The sequence below is a fragment of the Nannospalax galili genome, unplaced genomic scaffold (assembly GCF_000622305.1).
Source record: "Nannospalax galili isolate Female #2095 unplaced genomic scaffold, S.galili_v1.0 scaffold1354, whole genome shotgun sequence".
Taxonomy (NCBI): domain Eukaryota; kingdom Metazoa; phylum Chordata; class Mammalia; order Rodentia; family Spalacidae; genus Nannospalax; species Nannospalax galili.
In genome coordinates this window covers 351,487-371,935 of record NW_008335784.1, presented here as the reverse complement: position 1 = coordinate 371,935, position 20,449 = coordinate 351,487, and the positions used below count along the sequence as shown (strand labels likewise).

The window sequence follows — 20,449 nt, the reverse complement described above, 5'->3', positions numbered from 1 at the left end:
AAATATTGTTTTATCCTGTATACAAACATCTATGAAAAAGTTGGTTATAAGGTAGGTACAATAAGATTAAGAATAGCTAATGACAAAATAGAACAATTTTTATAATATGCCGAATGGGTATTATGTGAATGTCGATCTTTCTTTTGAAAGAGTTAAGATGGCCAGTGTGGTGGTATATAATGGCATTCTTAGCACTTAGGAGACTGAGGCAAGAGGATTGTGAATTCAAGGTCAGCCAGGACTGCAGAGCAGACTCTACATTACAAATTTAAAAAAGCAAAAGAAAGAGTACAGAAAAAAAATGAATATTTGCAACTGAGACCACAGAAAGTGCCTTAAATAAATCGGATACTGTATTAAAAAGAAACTTCATCTTGAAATGAAAGATAATGAAAGAGCTTAATGCTGCTCGCTAGGCATGGGAAAAGAATCTTATTAGAGAGCCTATTCCTTGAAAAACAATTTGTTTCTGACATGACATGTGTGATAAACTTCCTTCTCAGTGCATTTAATCCACTTTGTAATCTTCTGTAGTACTAAATTTCTAGTATTTGAACTTAAGACAAATACTTTCAGGGTGTTAGATATAGCACTTTGGAGAATTTTACAATAAGCCTGATGAGAGATGGTGGTAGGAGGTCAGGAGACAGGGTAAAGAAGGATGATTTGACATGTGGTCAGGATGGGTGCCCACAGAACGTACGTATATAAGAAAAGGAGAAGAATCAGAGTGACTTTTGGTGTTTGAGCAGCTGGATGGAAACATACTGTTTACAGAGCTGTGAAGATATGAAAACTGGAGAAAGGTTGGAGGAGGGTGTGATTAAGAAGGAAGTGAAGAGAAAACCCACAGAGTGGGAGCAAATCTTCACCAGCGACACACCTGACAGACATCTAACATCCAGAATATATAAAGAACTCAAAAAACAAAGAATCAAGAAAACAAAAAATCCAATTAAAAGATGGACTAAGAATCTGAACAGTTCTCAAAAGAGAAAAAAAGATGGCTAAGAAACATCTTTAAAAGTGTTCCATATCCTTAGTAATTAGGGAAACGCATATTAAAATCAGTTTAAGATTTCATCTTACCCTAGTCAGACTGGCTAAGATCAAGAGAACAAATGATGCCAAATGCTGGAGAAGATGTGGGGGAAGGGGAATGTTCATTAACTGCTGGTGGGATTGCAAACTCGTGCAACCTGTATGGAAAACAGTGTGGAGAACTCTTAAAAAACTAAAAATGAACCTACCATTTGACCCAGTTATACTACTCCTTGGCATATACCCAAAGAACTCATCATATTGCATACATTTATACATCCATGTTTGTTGCTGCTCTTTCACAATAGCTAAGAGATGGAAGCAACCTGCGTGTCTCTCAACGGATGAGTGGTTAATGAAAATGTGGTACATTTACACAAGGGAGTTCTACTCAGTGGTAAAGAAAGACAGAATCATGAAATTTATAGGTAAATGGATGGAACTAGGAACTGTTATACTAAGTGAAGTAACACAGACTCAGAAAAATGACGTATGTTCTCCCTCATTTGTGGATTCTAGCACCAAATCCTTGTATATGAGTATATATCCTGATGTAACTGCAGGAACCAGGAAAATGAAAAGTAGCCAGGGTAGTAAAGGGAAAGAAGGAACCTGAGAGAGAAGAACAGCAGGAGACAGGTGTTACTAAGGGAGAAATGGGTAAAATGGGTAAAATTTAAATAATGGGAGGTTGATGGAGGATTCAAGGAACTATGAGGATAAAGGGAAAGAAGGCGCTCAAGAGAGGTGGGACCATAGGATACAGGTATTATCAAGGGAGAAATGGGGAAAATGGGAATACTTTAAAGGGGGAGGGCATGAAAGGAGGGTTAGACAAGGAGAATGAGAAGACAAATAATGCCTAGCTAGTGTGAAAAACTAGAGGGAATCATATTGGTCCAAAATCCTATTGACAAATTACACATAAAATATCTCTGCATGAGCCCAAGTGTATAGCTGAAGGTTACATAACAAGAAACAGCGCCAAACGGGAGAAACTCTCCTTTGTTGGCCAGAGTAGTCCAGGAGCCTCCCAAAATTACATAGGCTGTTGCCACAATCCTTGATTTCCTCCCAGAACTTGAAGGTAAGATCCTATTGCTGAAGACAAGACATACTTCAGACAGAGGATTTAGAGTAATGGCGCTGGAATTGACCTGGAAGCCACTTCCTCTGAAGGCTAGCTCTCATAGCTTTGGAGAGCACCATGCAAGCTGGTAAGGGAGAACATCGATCAATGGTCCAACCCCAACTTCAAGGCCTAATAACCACATTAATGAATGTTGCAGCAAATGACATGGATGCAGCAGTGGCACTTTTATCTTGGAGGTAATCAACAGCTACCTAATCGGACTTAAAGCCCACTCAAAGGGAGGGAATTCATGTGTGGTACTATAAACCTAGCCAAATACACATGGCTGGAGAGGTCACAGATCTTAGAGAAAACCCTAAGGCTGTCATAACCCTAGACAAATGTAATTTCTTACTGTGTGCAAAATATGGATCCTTATATTTATAGATAAGTATTCCAGTCACCACTCATCAAAGAAGCTTCTTTTGCAACAGACAGACTATTACAGAGTTCCACACTGGTCACACAGACATTGTGAATTGCCCAAGTTTAAGTGGCACATCTACAATGCAACCTCTACACCTAGGCTCACAAAACATAGAACAAGGAGTAAAGAGGACACTAATGCATCTCTCACTTCTCATCAATGAAGCTCCCTCAGGCAACAAAGAGCCAGGAATAGAAAAGGTCACAGATGGCCAAAGTGTGAAGAGTAAGAGTCTGCAGAGAGCAGGTCCTTGGACAGGACTCTTTTATTAAACTCTACCTACCCAGGGCTCAGGGATCATTGCTGAAGAAGGGGAAAGGACTGTAAAAGCCAGGGAGGAGGTGCATGACCATATGGAAATAGAGTCCTACAGGTTCCTTAGACCCTTCTCATATGAACCTACAGCAATGGTGTCAGCATGTACAAGACCTATGCAAACTCAAGTAGTCAAAACTCCAGAACAGAATGGTGGAAATGGGCAACAAGCCCCAATCGTAGTTGAAGAATAATTGGAAGCTGATTACTGCTGGGTGAGGAGGAGCTGATCTTAAGGGAGGAACTCGAGATAGGCTGCCTAGACCTCAGTGGATCAACTTGCACTGAAGGACATCTGGGGACACTAACTTGACATGATAAGCCTTAACACAAATGACAGAGTGTATGATGTATGAATTTCAGTGGGGTAGGGGGCTACCGGGAGGGTGCCAATGGGGAAGTGAGTATAAAAATAATTAAGACTGATTAAAATGTTCTATATGAAATACACAAAAATTCAATAAAAATTTACAATAAATAAAGAATTCCATCTGAATGGTTTCTCTGCAGTCTCCCACCCTCCTCCATGCTTTCCTTACCCCCCATCCTCCCTTCTTCCCTTTGCCTTACAAGTAGGGTTGAACAGAAGAAAGAGCCCATACAGATATTTCAGGGGGTTGTGGTGACTACTCGAGGAACTTTGAGGGCAGAAGATTGGCTACAAGGTAGGCTAATTAAGCAAGTAAGTTGTTATATCACTGTTGGAGAAGGAAGGTCCAAGTATAGAAACGGAGAAGTCAGAATGAAGCCTGTGGAACAGAGTTATTCAGATGCAACACTCTGAAGTCAGGGGCAAGTCTCTGTGCTTATGTGTTGATATATAAGCATCATATGCACACGTAGAAGTATATGCACATATGTATGTGTGTTTCTCTATGTCTACATTTATTTTCTAGGACTGTTCTACATACATACTGAAGAAATATCAGGCAAAAGGCACACTAATCCCTGTGTAAAGGCAGGGGACTAGAATACTCTTCAGTGCAGCACCTAGACTTAAACAGTCAACAATATGGACAGAAAGAACCTAGCAGCAGCAAGGTCTCAGGAGCAGAGATGCATCTGGCACTGATCCTGGTCTCTAAGGAACACAGCATGTTTACTTTATCACTTTCCTTTCCTCCTTTACATCACTGAATTCTACCCACCCCTCCAGGAAGCCTTCCTGTCCCCTTTATGGTCTTTTATTAGGTTCCTGACTTCTTTGGATTTTCAAATTTCAAATTGAAACATGCATATCCAGGATTTCAAAGCTAGCATCCAGCTATGAGAGAGAATATGTGACATTTGTTTTTTCTGGGTGTATGTTACCTCATTCAGGATGACCGTTTCTACTTTGACACATATTTCTGGAGAATTTTGTGATTTTTTTTTGTCTTTTTGAGACAGAGTCTCCCTGTCACTCCAGCTTGTCCAGAACTTGCTATGTAAACCAGGATGGCCTCCATCTCACAGAGATCAGCCTGCCTCTGAGTACTGGAATTAAAGGTGTGTGTCACCTGCCCAGCTCATAATTTTATTTTTTAATAGCTGAATAATATTCCATTGTATATATGTACCACACCTTCATTATCATTATTGCTGGTTGTGGTGGCACAAATAAGGATTTGTGTAAAGAGGAGGCTTCACTTTATAAGCAAAGCCCAGGCAAAGAGAATTTACCTCAGATAATAATATAGGAGTTACTATATTAGAAAGCCAGCAGAAAGCTTCTGTTCTAACAAAAACAAAAAGATGGAAATATGGTCACATAGAAGTTATGCGTGGTATGCATGCCTTTAATCCCAGCACTCTGGAGGCAGAGGCAGGCGGATCCTCTGTGAGTTCGAGGCCAGCCTGGTCTACAGAGTGAGTTCGAGGCAGCAGGAGCTACACGGAGATCCTGTCTCAAAAAGACCAAAAAAAAAAAAAGAAAATTAATTTTCTTTAAGTTTGTATTTTATGTGTCTGCACGTATGTGCACATAAGTTCAGTGCCTGCAGATGCCAGAAGAGGGCACCAGATTCCTTGAAGTAGTTACAAGTGGCTATAAGTTGCTTGAGGTGGGTGTTGGGAACCAAACTCAAATCCTCTGGAAGAGCGGTTTGTGCTCTTAACTACTGGGCCATCTCCCTAGCACCATAAAAATTAATCTTACCTTGTCAGGTTTGCTTTGTAAATGTAGAAGAGTTTTAGTTATGGGCTTGTTAATAATTCAATGAATCTAATATGGTAAATAGTTAGTTTTTGAAATCCAATATAGCTTACAACTGTTTAAACATATTGTAACTGTAACATTAATAAAAGAAAAGTAGAACAACTCTTTTACCTGCCTTACCCCAAACTGAATCCTTGGATCAAAGGCATTTCCATTCTCCTTGTAGAACATTCTTGACTTATACACATGCCTGACAGATGTACTGGTCGCTCATGGGTGGAAATCAAGCCTTTGAAAAGGTATTGCTAAATCTGATGGAATCACAAGACATTTAAGACCTTCATTCCAAATGACCCAGGCTCCTCTCCATCATGTTTTATTAGCTAAATAAGGCACCTGGTAAATATGCAGGTAGAGAGGGGTGGTATAAGTCTTCCATTTAAACTGGGGCACTACATGGAGTCCATTGTAGAAATCTCCAGAGAGCCTGGAGATCCATGGTAGAAATCTTTCTTCCTTAATGTGATATTGCCTGTGTTCTGAGGCTCCAGGGCTGGCATGCTATCCTTGAATAGAGCAAAGCTGGAGGCTCTAGAGGTTGGGCTCAGTAAGGAGGGGGATCAATCACATTAACAAAGAATATGTTCTGTATAAATTAAAGACAAGCCAACTCTCTCTGACTCCAAACATTATACACCTCCCATGATACTGTTTTCTTCCAATCTTTCAAGTGGGTTAAAAGTAGAGAGAATTAGTTCAATGGGTAAAGCACTTGTATAAGCATAAGGACAGGGTTTTGAATCCCCAGAACCCATGTAAATACAGGTGGGAATAATGGCCCACTTGTAGTCACAGAACAAGGGAAACTCCAGAACAATCTGGCCATCCAGCCCAGCCTAAATGGTGAGCTTCAGACAAAGCAAGAGACCTGGCCTCCATATATAAGGTAGAATGATGGAGGAAGACACCTGATACCAACCTTAAGCCTCCACACATATATGCACATACATACATATGTACCCACACATACATGTACTGACACATATGTGAACACACATATACACATGCACATGCACATCCCCCACATACACAATAAAAAATTAAAGAAGAAAAAGCAAGATTCAAAGTTTCTTTCATAGGAAATCCTTGTCCAGAAGAGGACCCTCATTAGGAAGATAACAGCCAATATTTTACCTCACTTTAGTTTTCTGTTTTCCAAAATTTGAGAAGTACATTGGTACATAAGATGGTTTTAGTAGTATACCAGTTTCTGTTTGTTCGTTTGTTTTATTTGCTAAGATACAGGTTTACGCTATAGCTCAGACTTGCCTAGAACTCACATAGCCCAGTTTGGCCTCAAACTTACATCATTCTTCTTGCCTCATGCTAGAACTGTAGGCATGATCTACCATGCCTGAAAAAGATGAATACTTTTTATTTTAATTTGGGTCTACATTTCTCCTAATACCCATTAAATAAATAACACCACAAAACTGTAGATCCATAGGAATCATGATTAGATTTAAAATGAAGCAATTATTTACATTTAAAAATGAGTCAATTTAAATAAAAATACTAAGTTAATAACAGTGCAGGCAGTTCATAGATGGATACAAATTATGACAGTTGACAAATGACAAAAGTTTGGAAGACATCAGTTTTGTTTGTCAGATTATTTCGCTATTTGCTCATGAAGGGGAAGCTGTATTGGGAAGATATATTAGTGGAGAGGGTTCAGTAGTGAGAATTTTATTCTTTTCACATTTTGTTGAAGCTGGGTGTGGTGGTACACGCCTTTAATCCCAGCACTTGGGATGCAGAGGCCAAAGGATCTCCATGAGATTGAGGCCAGACTGGTCTACGTAGTGAGTCCAGGCCAGCTGGGGCTACAGAGAGACCCTGTCTCAAACAACCAAAAGAAAATTTTTTTATGTGTATGAGTGTTTTGCCTGTATGTACGCAAGTGCACAATGTGTTTACAATGCTAAAACAGGCCAGAAGAGGGCTTTGGATCCCCTGGAGCTGGAGTAACAGATGGATGTTAGCTGCCTTGTGGGTTCTGGGAACCAAACCCAGGTCCTCTGTGAGAGTAGTCAGTACTCTTAACCTCTGAGCCATATCTGAAGACCCAGTACTGAGACTTTTCCATCATTGGGGTACTGTTGAATCTCTTTGTCTCTGAGAGGTTGGAAAACCTATCATCTCAGAGGTCATAATAAGGAGGCATAGGAGGTGAGACCACAGAAGTGTGATACAGAGGAGAAAGACCCTTGTCTTCATACAACTGTGCAGGGCTGGACTGGCTCATGTGAAATGCGATTTTTCTTCTCAGTGGCAAAAGAGGCTTACCAAGGGTAGGAGTATGTCTTTGAGGATGTCTTTGCATTGAAGACGAACACACAATGGATTAAGGTGGTTCACATATCTGCCTGATGAAAAGGTGAAGGTGTTCTCAAAATCTTATGGTTGGGAAATCTGACATAAGAGACTTCAATGGCAGCTAGGATAAGTGGCTGGGAACAACATTTCTTTAAGAACAGCTTGAAGATTTGACAGACAGTAATATTTCCTTGATCATTGTAATAGAAGCGTTCATAACATCTTTGGAAATAGCAATGCCTCAACTCTATAGAGGAAGGTGGCCCACATTGAAAGCAGCAGCAAAGAGTGCTTTTGAAGCTGGTTTTTCTAGCATCTTATGATTCAGTATTTGGTGCAAACAAAAGCTTATAGAAGGTTCTCCCAAGCCTCCCCAGAGCTGTCCTCATTACTGTGTGCTGTACAATAATCTCAGCTTGAGAAGCAATCTTCTATTTCTTACTCTGGAGGTTCAGCAGGCGGAAACAGGAATTGCCTCAGCTGTGAATGTTTCTGAGCTCCAGGCAGGGAGAGGAGGAGAGACTTCTGACCTCCAAATGCAATGTTTGATAGTGTGGACTGAATATAGGGAAAGGAATATTCGTGACTTGACTGCTTAAGGCCAGTTGGCTGTAAGATGCAGACGTTTTCCCCCAGTAACATGATCTGAAAATCAAAGTTACTTGCTTGCAGAATAACTGCTCACATTTGTCTAATGTGTGCCATGCCCTTTAGAAGAATGGCACTTTATACCTCAAGGTGAGAGAAAGTATGCAATTAGAGTTTGAGTTTCATGATAAGGGAATACAAAGAACTGCCTGGCTAGGACAAGGCATCAGATAGGTCTTTGCAGCTGTGAGACCTGGGCAGACACTACAGCCTCATCACACCTTGATTTCATTATGTTAAAGGTAGAAGGTTCCACCTTTAACACCAATTGGCAACTGCCCTCCCATTGTAACAAGGTACAAGCAACATCTTTATAAAGGTGATAAATTTGTTCTGGCATGACTGATAAGGGAAACTGGGACTTAAGGAAGGAAATGAAAATATTTATTTCTCTCACCTATGGAGAAAGCCTCTCTAGGTGTCTGGTAATAACTGCCCAAGGTCAGTCTTAGACTAACCCTGTGAGCAATAGGTGACTGTTAATAATTGGAAGAGGAATTTGGGGTAGAGAAATGGCTTCTGATGGTGGTGCAGGTAATTGCATTTTTTCACTGAAGGCATCCTTGGAGTTCTTGGAAGTGACCTTGGAGTTCTTCAGCTTTGTTTTCTCCTTAAAGCTTCTTGGATCTGTCCTTGTAGCTGGAAAGATTTGGTCATTCACTGCCTGTTTACTCTGAGTAAATGTATACCCTAAAGAAATACAATGAATGACAGCCTTCAGGGTCTCTGATGAAATCCTCCATCCTTGGAGAAGTTTTAGAAACTAAAGAAGAAACACAATTCCCTGTGCCAATGTACATTTCCTATTCATGACTTAAATCCCCTACTGCATATGACTTTGGAATACTAATTCTCTGCTTTAGGTCTTCAAAGACTATGCATTCATCCATAGATTGATTTGATTGCAAATAATTAAATTCTAGTTTTATGCCAGCCACTATGCAACTCCAGGGATAAAGTTGTCCTAGTTTGATTTCTGTTGCTGTGATAAACTCCCTGACCAAAAGCAACTTAGGTGAAGAAAGGGTATTTTTCTGCTTTCACCTCCTGGTCACAGTTCATCATTGAGGGAAATAAGGGGGAACCAAAGCAAAAACCATGGAGGAATGCTCTTACTGACACCCTTTGGCTCACTAGTCTAGCTTTCTTCTACAGCCCAGACCCACCTGCTTAGAGATTGTGCAGCCCACTGGGAGCTAGGCTCTACCACATCAATCATCAGTCAAGACACTCTCTCAAAGACATTGCCACAGGCAAATCTGATTGAGGAAATTTCTCCCTTTTCCCAGGTGGCTGTAGGTTGTGTTGACAGTAAATACTATTATAAAAGGCGACACAGTTCCCAGCCTGAGAATTCACAGTGCCACTGGGAGACTGATGTGAGAGCAACTCCACGAAGAACCTGTGTTAGTTAAGATTCTAGCTCCTTCATGACAGAAGTCTAACCAGAACACAGCTCAGGCATATGGAATAATTTATTAGATCAAGAAGAGAAAGTGAAAAGCTTGGAGTGGTGGTCCATGCCAGTAATGCCGTAATAGGGGAGACAGAGGTGGAAGGATCTTCTTGAGTTCAAACCTGCCTGGTCTACAATGGGAGTTGGTGGCAAGCTCATACTACATGCTGAAATGCTGTCTAAAAAATTACATAAAACAAAATAAAACAAAGCAACCAACACTTGTATTTTTTAACATGAAAGTATGACTAGTTGGTCTTTTTCTTTCTTTTTTCAAAAAAATATTTTAGAAAGACTGGCCTGCATTCCTGGATTAAGAAGATGAGCTATAGCTAAGAAGTGGGTCCCCTGTATGTGGTACAGTAGCCTTTTTTTTTGCCTTAGCCCACTATTTGACACTCCTTAGTTTATGTAATGACACTCAGCCCTGGTCGACCATTTGTGGGTTATCTGTTCTCCTTAAGGATTGGAACGCTAGATCTATGAATTAGAAGAAAGTCACAATAAAGGAGGGAACATATTGATAAGTGATTGCAACACTATCTGCAAGAAAGGCGATAGCAATGCAAAGGAGACTCCAGAAGAGGGGCAAGATATTTTGGTCATAGCGACGTAGCTTGGTCACTGGAGAACTGCATATCTTCACTTGGCCACAGATGTCTTTGGAAGCTACTGGACTTATTTTCTTCACACATTTATCTCAAGTTGTTTATTAAAATACTTCATATGTTGCATATGTTTTTCTTTTTACTGAAGAATAGCCTAGGAATCTAATGAAAATAAGACAAGGATAGTTAGATCTGGCTAAACAGCCTTCAAACTGTAGGCTGACCTAGGCCTAGGTCAAGTCCAGGAAGACCCACTAAGGGAGTTGCAGGGAGCTATCCTGGGCTAAAGGAAACAAAGAAAAACACAGAGACCATGTCAGTCACAGCACCAAGGACCCAGGCAAAAAACACCAAAGGCTTGGCTTTGAGGTAGAATGGAAACTCTGTGTGTGTGTGTGTGTGTGTGTGTGTGTGTGTGTGTGTGTGTAAGCATATGTGCCTTGTGTGTGCCAAGGATGATGAAGCTGGGCTTCCAGAAAGTACATAGAAATGAGGAATTTAGGACAGAAGCTAGGCAGTCCCTGACAACAATCTCCCCTCCAAAAAGTCTGCTTCTCGATTCCTAGTATAAAGCCTATTCTTGAAGTTTATTGTCTAGATATCTGCAGACTGATCTGCTCCTGCCCTGGGCCACAGGAAGACAGGAATCAACTCTATTGTATGGGGAGGGATCACCAATGCTAAAGATCTTTTGAAAAATTACTACTTTTGGAAACCTACTACAGTGGGAGCTTCAAATACATACATAAAAAGAGTTTAAATGGGGTTGGAGAGATGGCTAAGCACTTAAGAGCACTCACTAGCTTCTCTTGCAGAGGACCCAGGATCAATTCCCAGCACTGCATGGTGGCTAACAACTATCTGTAACTCCAGTTCCAGTGGAATCAGACACCTTCTTCTGACTTCCATGGGCATTGCACATGTGCACTTATACACATACAGTCAATACACTCATATACATAAAATAATAATAATTTTTGTAAAGAAAAGAGTTTAATTTAATGACATTATCCTATGGGGTGGAGGCAATGTCTCACCCAGGCACCATAGACTAGCAAATAAAAAGCCCAATGCCAGGTATGAGCTCCCTCTTCCTAGGTTGTTGAGCAGGGAGGTCCAATAGACCCTCAAATAATATTGGATATTTATATTTCTATTGCTCTTGGTTGCACTCAAGAACCTGATAGTAAAACTCTATTGCTAAAGACACTACGTGCAGGAATCATAGAACAAAGAAATCAAGCTGTTACTGACCTCAAAGCTTCATCTCTACTGCCTAGCTTTCATAATGCTGGAAGGTGTTACCAGAAGAAAGAAGCAATAATCAGCCTTACCCAACTTTAAACCCTGTGGGCTACAATAACAACTGACCTGGCAAGGTAGATCCACTGGTCTAAAAGTGGCACAAATGTTAAGGAAGTAATCAATCATTTTCTGATTGGATTTGCAGCTTGCTTCACAAGATGGAGCTCATACTTGGCACTGTTATCAGGTCTAAGAATCTGTGGCTAGATAGGACACAGGCCTACTACGACTGACTGTCCTGCTAAATGTTCATAGCATTAAACCAATTTCTATTGAGTGCTTTTATTACATCGACATTTTCTTACTTAGATGCCAGAATTCTGTGAAGAAGGCATGATTCTCAGAGGGAGGTAGCAGGGTAGAGAACACATGCCAAGACAAGTAGAGCTAGGATTTGGACAGGAGACCTGTGTGTCTTCCCAGCTCACACCCTTTATCACAGTCCAAGTTGATGGTTAAGCTGTAACTACTTAGTATCGCCTTTCCTCCTTGATTCTGGAATCAAGTGCTTCTCCCTAGCCAAAGTATTTTCAACCTCATGTACTGTGGGAGTCAGGCTTGAGCCTAGGGTGAAAGTCTTATTGACAGCCATCCAGCAGGCCTGAGGCAACGGCCTGATAGCTGGAGCCACAAGGAACGCCTTGTGACATTTTGCTCCCATTGGCAGATCATGGGACTGATGCCTAGAGCTCGCCACGCCCTAATCACCACCCTTGGAATCAAGGTATCCTACTTTCTGTACTGTGATAGGATGCTAAACCTGTTATGCTAATAAAGTATCCTACTTGCTGTGTTGTGATTGGACCACTATCCTATATAAGCTTGTGCCTTCCTGCAATAAAGCAGATCTGTGTCACTGAACCTGGTCTCCTGCGTCTGAATGCAAGGAAGCTGGTGTAGACTCCTCACCAGCCCTGGGGTCCAGACCAGACGACTGATCGGAGGAACTGAGAGAGCAGGAGAATGGCCATAGCTGGAGGAGAGCAGCCACAGCTGGTGACCACAATGTACCATATTTTCCATTTAACGATGTAACTGACTTTTTAAAAAAATCCAAATACAGGGTTGAAGAGATGGCTCAGGTTGCAAAGAGAGGACCTGATTTGAGCTTTAGCACCCTGATAAGAAGTTAAGCATGGCAGTGCATACCTGTAATGCTAACTTGTGGGAGGTAAGGAGGATACATGCTAATGCAACTTACTGGCCAGTTAGTCTTACTAAGTGCAACTGTGCACACACACACACACACACACACACACACACACACATGCGCATGCGTGTACACACACACTCCAGAGTTTGGGCTTCTGACCCATGCTGTACTACCCTGTCTTTGTAATCCCCACAGTGCTGGCATAATGCATAATTCATAAATGTCACGACTATGTGCATTAAGTGCTGGTATTCTCTCTCCACCTGTCCTTGCCCCCTTCAATGCAAAGTCTTCTTTTTCCTTTGCTTTACAACCTCTGCACTTCTCTCAGGACTGACTGGAACATAGACATTGGTGTCCCCTATTATTTAGCTTCCAGAGGGTGTTATCTCTACTCTACATTTGCTGTACTTGATGCATCTGGGGCTTTGGATTCAATGTCTTGTACACACTCTGTTTCCTTGTGAAATATGGTCTCTCAGGACCTTGGCTGGATTTGAACCCAGAAGTTTCCTAAATATGAGTATGAGACAATCTGCTGTAAGAGAACAGAAAAGACTTAGACTTCACATAGGTTGAGGCGATCCATGGTGTAGACCTAGAAGATGAAAAGAAACTTTCAAGGTAGAGATGAAAGTAGAAGAAGGATAATTAAGGAATGTCAGAAGTATGTGTAAGATTTGTCAGAGGATCTGTGAAACGTTTGCCCCTGGAGCCAACGGTAAGTCCAAGCCAACTCTTAAAGGAAGACAGGTTTTCTTTCTCTACTTATCTTTGAGCACAAGCCAATGGAACATGAAAATGAATCTTCCAGGTTGGCATCCACTCCAGGAGCACTGTGCTACTGGAAGAGAAGAGTCCAGATGGTAGCTCGGTAAAAGACTTCATGATTCTTTTAGCTCCTTTATGACTTACAGTCTGTATTATCACTTTTCTGTTGCTGTGATAGAAACACTGACCCAAGCAACTTATAGAATGAAGAGTTTATTTGAGCTTATGGTTCCAGGGGAATTACAGTCCATCATGGCAGGGAGGCATGGTGGCTGGAGGTGGGTGGAGCAGGAGCAGCAGAAGCTAAGCTCTCACATCATCACGTAGGAACAGGAAGCAAAAGGGTGACTGGAGATCTGGCAAGACATAAGAACTCTCTAAGGCCACCCCCAGTGACGTGCTTCCTCCAGGATAGCCACACCTTCTAAGACCTCCCAAAACAGAGCCATCATCTGGGGACAAAATGTCCAAACACTTGGACTCTATGGGGGACATTTTCACTCAAATCACCACACCGTTTCCATGATTCCAATTAATACCCAGTTAAAAACATTTTAGATTGAATCAACAAAATTCCCACAAATTTAGAATAAAAATGATTTGAATATATTGAATGTATTTTAAATGTATATTTCTTACTGAAGAACTGGGAGACTCTTGACAATCTGATCACCTAATTATTTATTTGATAGGTTATTTCTAGACATTTTGGTATGCACAGTGACCTTTTTATATTAAATAGAAGTTACTCTTCCTAGAAAGGAGCCAGGGGCTCCTCTCAAGCCCATGTGACCCCTGAGGAACAGATCCTCAAACGACCTTAAGAGTAAAAATTGGTTTATTTGGGCCAACTATATGGTCTCAAACATCCAAAAGGAAAGTATAACCAAAGAGTAAAGTGATCAATATATATCTTTAAGAGTTTCTTCCCAGACATTAGGTTTCAGTACATATAAAAAGTTGTTTAGACAATTATTTCTCATTGACAATTTTGTTTCTAAGCAGAAAGTGCTGCTCAGATGTAAGTCTTCAAATCTTGGTCTGCAATACTGTAGTGCCCATCTGTACCCAAGTGAGACAACCAGCTAGTGTTCTAAATTGATGGCTAAATTTGTTTTCTCCCCCTATCTAGAAGCCTTTGAGAGGGAACTGACACTGATTCTCACCACTCTAAGCTATCAAAATACCTGAAAGCAAATTCTGATTCCATCACTCTAGAGTCCAGCCTTGGAAGACAAAAGAAAAATGAGGAGGAGCTCAATAGAGGGAAGCTTTTGGAAGCCCTTGTCAAGAAATCCCAATGCACTCTCATATGAACATTTGAAAATTGCTGTGTTCTGACTTCTTTCTAGTTCTCTGTCTAGAACTTGTAATGCTAACTACTCTTGCCTTTACTTCTCCTTCACATCTCCTATTCACCAGTCAGTGACTTACTTTTCTCTCTACAGATAAGAGTTATGCAATATGGGAGTGTTTTAGATAGACCCACTGAAGGAGTACCCCAATTGTCTCACCCCGCGTCCCTGTTCAGCATGGAAGAAGCCAAGAGGTCTGTGTCCTGATTCCCTATCAGCAATTTGGGTAACCTCTTCAGAGGATGGTGTGATAAGAATAGGAGGTAGGAATTGGCTAGGCAGTTAGGGTAAAAAGACCCCAAAGAAATGTAGCCAGTTTCTTGGCTAAAAGTCAAAATGTCCTAGGCCTCTTAGCAACATACTGTGCTCCAAAGGCCAAAAACGTCAAAAATATTTGGGAGCTCTGCTGGTGCCAGCTGGCTGAGATGAACAGCACCTGAAAGGGGGAGTGAGGCTTGAAAGAAAAACAAGAGACAGAGAAAAGATACTTGGGAGGGCTGTCAGGAGAGACTGCAGCCCCAGTTTATTTTAGCTCCGCCTTTTTATACAGAAGAACATCAGACAGCCACCGTTTGCTTAACTCAATTAGCTTCAACAGCTGTTTTTTCCACCTGTATCTGAGGGTCAAGGAGCCGTCAAATACTTGTTGTGAATTCCACCATTTAACCATCTTCCCTAAATTATCAACACATTCCTCCTGACTTGGCAGAACAATTCGGTACTGGTGTGCAAAACACACAAACTCTTGAGTCAAGGTGAAAGATCATAAAGTAAACAAGCAAGCCTGCCACAGCTCAATGTACATAATGGCTGTGCTTATGCTAATAGCTCCCAACAGAGCTCTCATCCAATCCCTAAAAGATTTTAGGGTTACCTCTTCAGAGGGGGATGTTAGAGTAGCAAAAAGCCCCATTATTGAAAAAAAAAAAAAAACAGAAAGAGAACACTAAGCTGTCAGAAAAAAAGTAATGCGGAGATATGGGAGGAGTTGGAGGGGAGGGAGTGGGCATGTGTTTGATCAAAACACCTTATATGCATGTATGAAATTCTCAATAATTTTTTAATAGAGTTAAAAACATAAAAATAAAAGACAAAAATTATTTTTCCTATGTAATAGTTTCATCAACCATTTTTCATAAAAATAATTAAAATATCTGAGAAGAAAACCATTGTATTTTTTTTTCTTCAGGATATTGTTGGCTTTTTAAAGTTGGAAATTTCTGGGAAATAGTACAGTGTTCCAGGTGGATCAGAATAAAATATACCTAAAGCTTAATTCCATGTTTTGAATTATAAGAGGGCCCAAGTAGCACAGCCCAATCCAGTAATTTCATCTATAACATAAATACATGAACCTCATTAATCTCTACTGAGCTCACCTTTTGTCCCATCTCTACTTGCTCAGTTTCCATGGTTTAGACAGATCATATCAAAATGGACATGATAACAACAATAATGATTAACATGAACTCATATTTATAAAGTGCTTGAAACAACACTTGTCACTGAAGTATTAGCAGTTATGTTTTTGAAAATTTTACTTTAGACACATCAGAAATGACTATGGATTTACTGTTATTCAGATAGTAGAAAAGTCAGAGAAACTTGAATTTAGTTTTCTTGTGTAATAAGATTCAGAAAAACATGTAACATTTTCCATAATTTTGTTTAAAATGTAAGTTTCCTAATTGCTTTGACCTTGAGGAGAGTGTTTTTACCTCCACTGGTAGGGTCAGAACCCAGTCTCCTCTGGGTTCTAGAGAGCAAATCTGCAGCATTCTACTTCCCTGAAGAGATGGGGATGGATGCAGCCATTTCCTCTCGTATCTCTACTCCCAGGAAATGAAAGGTAGCAAATCCAGTATACACTTTCATTATATTTAGGAGTCCTTCTTAATTGAGTTCTTTTCTAATGACTCAGATCTCCAGGGCAACCTGAGAACTTTAATTCTAAAATTTAGTGTCTATATTAAGACAAAATCATAATGATCTAGTTGTTAGTTGCCTCCTCCTGCCCTGTTCCATCTGACATCACTTCTCACTGCTAAAGATGTTCTTGTTGGTTAACAGGCATGAGAATTTTTTAAATGAGAAGTTTGTATGAGAGGTAGCGGTTTAGTGTAATCTTCTGTACTGGATAGCTTTAGTGTCAACTTGACACACTTGGGTTGAGGGAGCCCCAGTTGGGGAATTGCCTTCATGGGACTGGCCTGTGGCCATGTCTGTGGGGAATCTTCTTGATTATTGAGTGATGTGGGAAGGCCCAGCCCACTGTGGGTGGTGCCACCCCTGGACCAGTGGGCCCATGTTGTATAGGAAAGCAGGTTGAGCAAGGGCCATGGGAGCAGGCCAGTAAGCAGCGTTCCTCCACAGCCCATGCTTCAGTTTCTGCCTCAAGGTTCCTGCCCTAAGTTCCTACCTTGGGCTCCATGATGAACTGTGACCTGGGAGATAGATGTAAGACAAAATAAACCCTTTCCTCCCCAACCCAAGTTGGTGTTGGTCAGAGTGTTTCGTTACAGCAATGGAGAAACAAACTAGGACACCTTCCTTCCTTCTCAGGGATTTGTGATTTAGTTCTTGGGTTGGTGATTTGGCTGAAAGGGGAAGTCACAGTACAATGGAAAACAACAGTGATTTTTTTTTCTTTGAGTTTTAGCAAACTAATGTTCAGACAGTGTTTGCTCTTTGAGAGAAAATAATAAACAAGGCAAGTAAGTTTGCACTACTGACAAAATATACACCTTTCGAATGATAGGTAATGTTTGACGGAACTTCCTAGGGTTGAGTGTAATAGAAAAAAATACTGACAAGCAGACAACAAATGTGCACAAGAGACTATGAGAGAAAGCAAATGATGAATCAAAATAAATCTACAGCCCAGAAATCCAGATTCATTAAATAGCCCAAGCACAGGAATGCTGAGTGACTCCAGGTTGATCAGCATGCCATATTGTTGCTAAGCACCAACTGGCATGAGGATGCTGAAGCTTGGGAACTTTATTCCTGGAGAGAACTCAGTGCATGAGGCTGTGCTAACAGCATCTATATTAAGCTCTATCTTCTTAAAACTTTCAGTTGTGTACCCCAATTCTTTCTTAAAACTCTTGGGAGCACATATTCTTCCAGTGTAAGTTTTTTTTTCACCATCCCTGAAACCATTGAGTTGTACCTAATAATTCCTTCCTAGTTCTCATAGTTGCACTTTTAGTTACCAAGAAATCATGAGTCTCCATTGTAATCGCTTATTTGTGGGTTCAAAGAAATGATCAAAGAAACCAGAAGTCCCAAAGCTGACTCACTAGAACGCGTCCACTTAGTTGCATTCCAGAATCAAAAAGCTGCACAACCATTCATCCATGGACATTGATTTTCTTCTTAGGTTCTTTCCTTATCTGACCCCACTCTGTTCTCAGATCTCTTCCTATGATTCCAGGACACACTGTTCAATTTCACCTCCTACACTGATGGAAATGCATTGAAAATGTCCTATGTGGTAATCAATAGCTATTGATTGAACACTTGAACTTGACTATTTGTGAAAGTTTTATTGAAATAAAGTTGGCGTACAGTAAATTGAACATATATGAAATGTATAAACTGATGTTTTAACATGTAAATACACACATGGAAGTGTTCCCTACGCACATCACCTCTAAAATGTTCTTTTCAAACTATTTTAGATGATCTTTCTGTTCCTCTCATTCATCCCCAGGGAACCAGTGATCTGCTTAGTCAAAGTAAGCATGTGTGTGCACCTTCGAGGACCTCCCTCATATCAGTGCAGTAATTAAGCATGGGCTCTTCATTTCTCCTGGGCTTCTTTAACAGAGTAGAATTATTTTGAGATTCATCCATGCCAGAACACACATCCATAGTTCATTTCTTTTCATTGCAGAGCAGTATTCTATTACATGGACACCCTACAGCTTGTCTGTTTACCTGTTGATGGACACGTGAGCTTTTCTCACTATTTGGCAATTATCTTTGAATCCAGGAGCATTCATGTATAAGTTTGCTGTGTGGACAGATGATTTCATTTTTTTTCTTTTTTGAGAAACAACTCTGGACTGGAATGACCATATCATAAAATAAACATGTTTTTCCATCTGTAGCTCATGAGAACTCTGGTTCCTCCACATTCTTGGCACAGTTTGTGTGTCTAGTGTGTCTTTAACTGGTCATCCTAACACACGCATATTTGTATACCATAGGGAGTCTAGTTTGCACCTGTCTAATGAATAGTCATGTGGCACACATTTTTGTGTGTTGCTTTAACATTTACATATTTTCTTTGGTGAAGTATTTACATGATTTTTTTGCCCTTTGCTTTGGGATCATTAGCTTCCTTACTGGATTTTGAGAGTTCATGAACTAGTCTGGTTATAAGTCCTGTATCAGAGATACATGCTTCATCACATCCGTCCTATTCTCTGGTGTGTATTTTGGTCTCTTCCTAATGACTTTAAACAGGGACTGATTGTTTGATTGGTTGCTTTTTTGTTTTGTTTTTTAGATTAAGAACTCTAATTTGTATTTTTATGACATATTTTATTATTATATCTATGAAAACTTTGCCTAACCTATGATCTCAAAGATTTTCTCTTTTGTGTTTTTCCAGAAATTTTCAATCTTTAATTTTTGCATTTAGGTCTGTCCCCTTTGTGTTCATATTTGTGTATTGTATACATGGTGAGGTATGGTTCAAATTCTATTTATTTTTAAATATGGAGCACTTCATGAATTTGCATGTGTCCTTGCACAGGGGCCATGTTAGTCTTCTCTGTATTGATCCAATTTTGGTATATGCTTTGCCGAAGTGAGCACTCAATTTTTTTTTTTTTGGGTCTTTTTGAGACAGGGTCTCCCTGTAGCCCCAGCTGTCCTGGAACTCACTATGTAGACCAGGCTGGCCTTGAACTCACAGATATCTGCCTGCCTCGGCCTCGTGAGTGCTGGGATTAAAGGTATGCACCACCACGCCCAGCCCTTCAATTCTATTAAAAAAAATTGGATATCCAATTTCCTCAGGATCCATTTTTGAAGAGCCTATTTTTTTATTGTATTGCCTTTAAACTTTTGTCAAAACCCAATTCTCAGTATATGTGTGCATTTATTTCTTGGCTTGTTCTGTTTCATTGATCTTCATATTATTTGGCCTAGATAATGATGCTATTATCACACGATGTCATTTTGCCAGTCATTGGAGTTGAATCCAGGGCTTCACATATGCTAGTCAAGGCCTCTACCATTCTACACCCCTAGCCCCACTGAATGCTTGATAGTTCTTGAAACTAGATAGTATTAGGCCTCCCATCTCTTTTTTTACATTGTTTATGTTCTTTGATGTCATTTACATATCCCAGTGAATTTTAGAGAGTTGTGAATTTTTATTTTTATAAAGCTTCTTGGGACTCTGAATGTAATTGTACAGATTCTACATAACAATTAAGGAATAATTGCTTCATACTTGTATTTAGATTCTTGATCCATAAAACCTCTATCAGTCTATTTATTTAGGTCTTCTTTAACTTCTAGTAGTAATATTTTATAATTTTCAATATGTAGGTTACATGCATCTTTTGTCCAATTTATCACTAATATTTCGATGCTATTGTAAATATCATTTACATTTGAATTTTGATTATTTTTTTTTGCCAAAATGCATAAACACAAATAATTTTGCAAGTTAATTATATGTCCTGCAACATATTTCTTACAA

General features: G+C 40.2%; 1 non-coding gene across 1 annotated transcript; it reads right to left on the bottom strand.

The window, feature by feature from the left end:
* Positions 1–19,448: 19,448 nt before the first annotated feature.
* LOC115069922 lies at positions 19,449–19,552 on the bottom strand. The gene has a single exon (XR_003849163.1). It is a non-coding gene; the product is annotated as a U6 spliceosomal RNA (small nuclear RNA).
* Between the last annotated feature and the right edge of the window lie 897 nt (positions 19,553–20,449).